Here is a 5,932-nt window from a genome sequence, read left to right as displayed (position 1 = left end):
TATTAAGTAAAATCTACTTACTAAACTTAACATTCATGAAGATATTAAATCTAATTGCACCCTAATTCGATACCAGCATGGCGCCGCAAATGGCTGCTGTCCTAATTTAGAGGCACTCATCATAAACTGTAAACCTTTCTACTCGCCGCGGGAGTTTTCCTCTTTCATTCTCATGAATGTGTATGTGCCTACGGACGCGTGCGTGAGCGCCGCGATGTAACAGCTGGCCGAACAAATAACTGAAATGGAGCAAAGGACATGGACCTCGAGCGCCAGAGTTGAGAACCTCTGGTCTATACCTTTATCACAAATCACACAACTAAAATACAATTCTCTTTTTGTCAGCTACTTTTCTCAGCTACTACCATCTTCCTCTTTATGAGCTGCTCAATGTGGTCCTCTGCAGCTTTTCTCTTTGTGCATTGCTCTCCTGCTTTCTCTTTTCCGGGTCCAGGTGTAGCACAGCTCCCGACCACAGTCAGCTGGGCACCTCCAAACGCCTCTGCATGTTCCTGCTGGAGCAGTTAAAAAAACTTCCAGTTGACACTGGGTCCATCCATGGAGACAGAAATCATGTTTCTCTGGTCAAGTTGCTGCACACACTCCTGGGAATAAAAAAAGTAAACATTAAACATACAACAGTCAACACATTTAATCTCTGACACTTTAAAAAATGAAGCAACATGAACAATTTTTATAACCAGAAAACCAGTACAGAGTCTGGCCACACAGTGAATGTGGGTTATATCTGTCTGTATACTTTATTAAGATACTTTGGCAGGTGTAAAACACCAAGATTTATTCTAAAATGTATTACAGTAAATTCATCTCAGCTGGTAAGCTTATTAACATTTACTACCCTTTACTGTTGTTATTCACTTGGCAAATCAGTAGACTACACTTAAGATGGGAAAGTAAGAGTGTTGAAAATTTTGTACAGCATTTAAATATATAGTTAAACTATATACTTAACTAAAACATACACAATTATAGACTACATGCAATTATATATAACATATATTACACTGAACAAAATTATAAACGCAACACTTTTGTTTTTGACACCTGTGAGGTGGATGGATTATCTCGGCAAAGGAGAAGTGCTCACTAACACAGATTTAGACAGATTTGTGAACAATATTTGAGAGAAATAGGCCTTTTGTGTACATAGAAAAAGTCTTAGATCTTTGAGTTCAGCTCATGAAAAATGGGGGCAAAAACAAAAGTGTTGCGTTTATAATTTTGTTCAGTATATATAAATTACAATTCAGCTATATACTTGTTAACCTAAAGTTGTAAAAACGCTGTGTCATACTGTGGGCCTTACGTTAGCCTACATTTTCTACATGATACACTCTAATAGGTAAATTGATAAATACACAGATTAAAATAAAACTTACTTTGAAATGCTGAAGTAGATCTTGTGCAGTTGCATGCCCCATAAACTGAGATCCAAAGAACCTTGACTGAACACGTTAATTTAACCAATACCGCACATGAAGGTCCAGTTGCTTGCTTTTAGTTGTCTGGTTCAGGGTCTCATCAAACATGATCACAAAAGCACCATATCTGATGACCTCGGCTATTAGTCCTTTTTTTATATATGGCGCCAGTCCAAACTTAGCTGTATATCTGCTTTTATCTTTTCCACACGTAAATATCTGAACAAGCTACGAGTCCGGTGTTGTGCCGAATTCTGCACCCCTGCCAGATTATGCACTCCCTCGTTGAAGTCGCTACCTGATTGCCTAATCCCAAACCCACCCCTAATCCTAACCCCTCCCCCACACCTACTCCTAAACCTACCAATACTAGGGGGTGCATAATCTGGCAGGGTGCAAATTTCGGCACTACACCGGAAACATAGCTTTGAAGACCTCCTCAATCCCGTCATTTGACCTGAATGAGTGATGGCTTGTTACCGTTCTCAGCACCCAAATCACCTCAGCTCGTAGTGTTGGCGTTGAGCCAAAAACTGTACGGAGGTCAGATGATGGCATTGTAGGCTGTGGATTCCCAACATCTGTGGTGACATCTTTGCTTGTGGTAAGGGTGGAACAGAAACCTTCAATTGCACTCTGCTTCTCACGGGCACTCGCATACTCCCTATGCTTCCCGCTCTGCGTGTGCGATTCCACCGCTTTGATGCCCATTGTACCCAGTTTAAAACATTTTCTACAAACGGCGCAGTTTGCCTCGTAGACATTTCCCGGCACCGGCCTCAACCACCACGATAATTCATCTTTCTCAAGCCATTTATCATTAAATTTGCACTTACCCATTACAGCTACGGTACCTGCTACCTCAATTCTCTCTGATGACGCAACGCAATAATTACCACGAAAAAAAAATCTTCTGTCCAATCAATGATCAGTCATTGGGTCCGTCAGACTAGAGAAATTTTTGCGGTAATGCGACGAAAAATATTTAAGACCTATCGAATCTGAATTTAAGACATTTTCAGACTTTTTAAGGCCTTTTATTAGGAAAAATATATTTAAGACTTTTTAAGGACCCGCGGCCACCCTGAAAAGTAAATCAGTCACATTCACATGACCTACTAAAGTCTGGACACAAGTTTTTAAAGGTGCAGTAAAGCCTCATAAAAAAAGTGCCATTAATCAACAAAACATGTATACCTCCACTGGTGATATTTGGTCTATTGAAAATAGAAAAAAATAAAGTATGACTGAATGCTACTTCAAGTGTCTGCTGTTCTGTAATACAATTCAATCTCCATTACCAACATGAACTGCATTTGCTGCACCATACAGTTTTGACCCCAGGAGGTATCAAATATAGAAAAAAAAATACTTAAACAGAACAAGATGAGGTTTTAACCTGACAGAGCTAGGTAGTATTGATATAACCAAACCTGCATCTAACATGAAAACCATCAGCCTGTCTTCCTCCCCACACCTCAAGTGTCCACTGTATTGGCTCATCATCAGAGTCAGGTCACTCTGTAAATAAACAGACACAATTTGTGATATTAAAACAATGATCTAAAACATTTAACCACAATTTTATATTATGCAGTGAAGAATAGGTAAAAATAACAACAATAATGTTATATCATGCAAATCTATGCATAGATTTATACTTGCCTGAATATGAGAATTAGACCAATCACTCCTTCTGTATGCTCATCAACTCACACTCCGGCTTATTCTGCAGTGAATCCAAAGCCTTCCTGTTAATAGAAACATGTGTTCATAAGACTTTGCTTTTTAACCAACAAATTACAGATTGTTTGAGCAAAAGAAAAGATATAACTGACAAGACTGGACTGGAATTAACTATAAGTTGAATACCATCATAAAGAAGCGTAAAAACACTTTTACTAACACTTTCTATTCACACTTCAAAATTAGTCCTATAAAACAGAATCGCTGATGGCAACAGGTGCTTTAGGGTTAGGTAGTATGTTAGCTTAGCATAGCGACAAAACACAACAATTAATGAGATTACTACAATGTGATTGCTCTAAACTCTCTCTATTACATCAGTCAAGTGTTTGAAAGATCAGAAACTAGCCTTATGCTAAACTATGCGATTGTTTTATTTAGTAACGATGTTAGCTAGCTAGCAGTTACAACGTTAAATAATTTCCAATTGTGCTCAAGTTTTTACGTGGACAGCTTTGTGAATCTCTGAACTATTGAAAACATTTTCGCTGAAATATCACTCACTGTGACCGCACGCAAGTTAACTTTAATGAGGTTATGTGATTAATATGAATGTAAATGTACAGTATGAGTCAAGCAAACAAGAATCAAACTATCGAAATGCACAAGGACCAAAGTATTGCAAATCAGACATCTACAACAGAAAGGCAAATTTACCTTAAACACGAGAAAATCCAGCCATGCATCTCCTCCATGACAAGTCCAACCGTCCCTCTGATTCAAAGCGTGGGTTCAAACACGCATGCGTGGATTCAAGCGCGCTGAACTTTTAGATTAAAATTTACTCAGTATTTCTAGATGCATGTGCAATGGCTATAAAACACATAAATATTACAAGTAAATATTAATAAGAGTTACTCTTCTCACGCAGTTCATTAATTACATTCATTAAATGTGTACATTTTACTTAGAAAATTGTCGTTCCAAATTTACCTTAAACACGAGAAAATCCAGCCATGCATCTCCTCCATGACAAGTCCAACCGTCCCTCTGATTCAAAGCGTGGGTTCAAACACGCATGCGTGGATTCAAGCGCGCTGAACTTTTAGATTAAAATTTACTCAGTATTTCTAGATGCATGTGCAATGGCTATAAAACACATAAATATTACAAGTAAATATTAATAAGAGTTACTCTTCTCACGCAGTTCATTAATTACATTCATTAAATGTGTACATTTTACTTAGAAAATTGTTGTTCTCCTTGATTTTTAATATTACAAGTAGAATTTATGATGATTAATTTAATATATTTTACAACACCACAAAAAAAAATATTTTCAGTGAGCAGGGATAACATCTGCATTAACAAGAGATATGGGAGACATAGCAAACATATTTTTGCATTCCTCTTTGCTTCACCTGTAAACATATCTACTGCTGCATTTCCACAACTTTCCAAAACAGGAAAAAAATAGAGGTAAATGGGTTACAGTAGTGGCAGGAGAAAATGATGTACAGTCACTCACTCAGCAGCTGTATAAAAAATCAAAATAACAAAGATGTATTAGAAACTCCATCACAGTAGTGTGATTTTTTTGAATGCCGAGGTAATAGCCTATTATACAAAGTATCTGCTATAAATGTTACATCACAGTAAAATGGGTATATTCCTAATGTTTTACAGTTTTTGCGTGCAGTTGGCTTGTATTAGGTAACTCCATGAACGGACTGTATGTCACTCAAATGACCAATGGAGTCACTGAAAAAGTCCTTAATGCTTATTATTATTATTATTATTAATAATAATAATTTAAATATTTTAATTTCATTTCAAACTTTTATGGAAAGGTTCTTTGTAAGGTCCCTAATTTACATCCAATATTAGATTTTTTTCTTTTTTCCCCTCGTTTTTATGTTATTTAGTATGTTAATTATTATTATTTTTATTATTTTATTTTTTTTATCAACTGTCTGTTTTTGATACAACATTCGTTCGATACCTTTTTTTTTAAATACCCAAACACATGACGTCATAAACGCGGAAAAGTGCTTGAACTGTCACATAGGAAGCACAACAATTCCAATCTAAAGTAAACATGATTCACATCTACCTTGCCTGCCTTTTTACATTTTCAAATGCTTGCTAACCATATCGGAACACCAATAAAAACGAATGAAAGACCAATAATCGGTGAGTTGCAAAACTGTATTAAATAGAGTGCTTGCTAGTTTCAAGCCAATGTATCATTACATATTCCATGAAGTAAACCATGTCTAAATCTTGTCTAGGTGTTCTTGCCCAGGAAGTGTATGACCCGACGCCTCATAGAAACTCATATATTGCGGCGTCCTACGTTAAGTTTCTGGAATCTGCTGGCGCTCATGTGGTGCCTCTGATGAAAGAAAATAACACTATATAGAGAAACTGCCTTCACTGTAAACACGCAGGGTTTGTTGATTAAAAATGAGGAACAGTGTTGTTTCTCCTTGTCCACTTGCAGCATAATCGACTGAGTTCGCAATGGCTTAGGCTAATAGCGTAGCCTACTTCATACTGCCCAGTATAGAGACTACAATTTTGTGAAAGTGGAAGCAATATGCAATATGAAACATAGTGACATTCAGAATAGTTATTTTTTTGTACAGAAAATGTATTGCAATAGTATTATTTTATTATGCAAAACTGTTTATTTTACTTGGAAAGTAAAATACAACTTAAATTGACTACAAGTAAATACTATGATAAAACAAACATGAGACACTTCTTCTATTTTACTGTAAATTGTAATATATATATATATA

The 5,932-nt window shown here is 36.4% G+C and overlaps 1 pseudogene; it reads left to right on the top strand.

Annotated features, from left to right (window-relative positions):
- The first annotated feature begins 5,253 nt into the window (after positions 1–5,253).
- LOC107664964 (gamma-glutamyl hydrolase-like) overlaps positions 5,254–5,932 on the top strand; it is a 12,308-nt pseudogene continuing 11,629 nt past the window's right edge.

Source organism: Sinocyclocheilus anshuiensis, unplaced genomic scaffold, assembly GCF_001515605.1.
Source record: "Sinocyclocheilus anshuiensis isolate Anshui unplaced genomic scaffold, SAMN03320099.WGS_v1.1 scaffold599, whole genome shotgun sequence".
NCBI lineage: Eukaryota > Metazoa > Chordata > Actinopteri > Cypriniformes > Cyprinidae > Sinocyclocheilus > Sinocyclocheilus anshuiensis.
The sequence above is the reverse complement of the archived record's forward strand: the minus strand, read 5'-3'. Positions and strand labels throughout refer to the sequence as shown.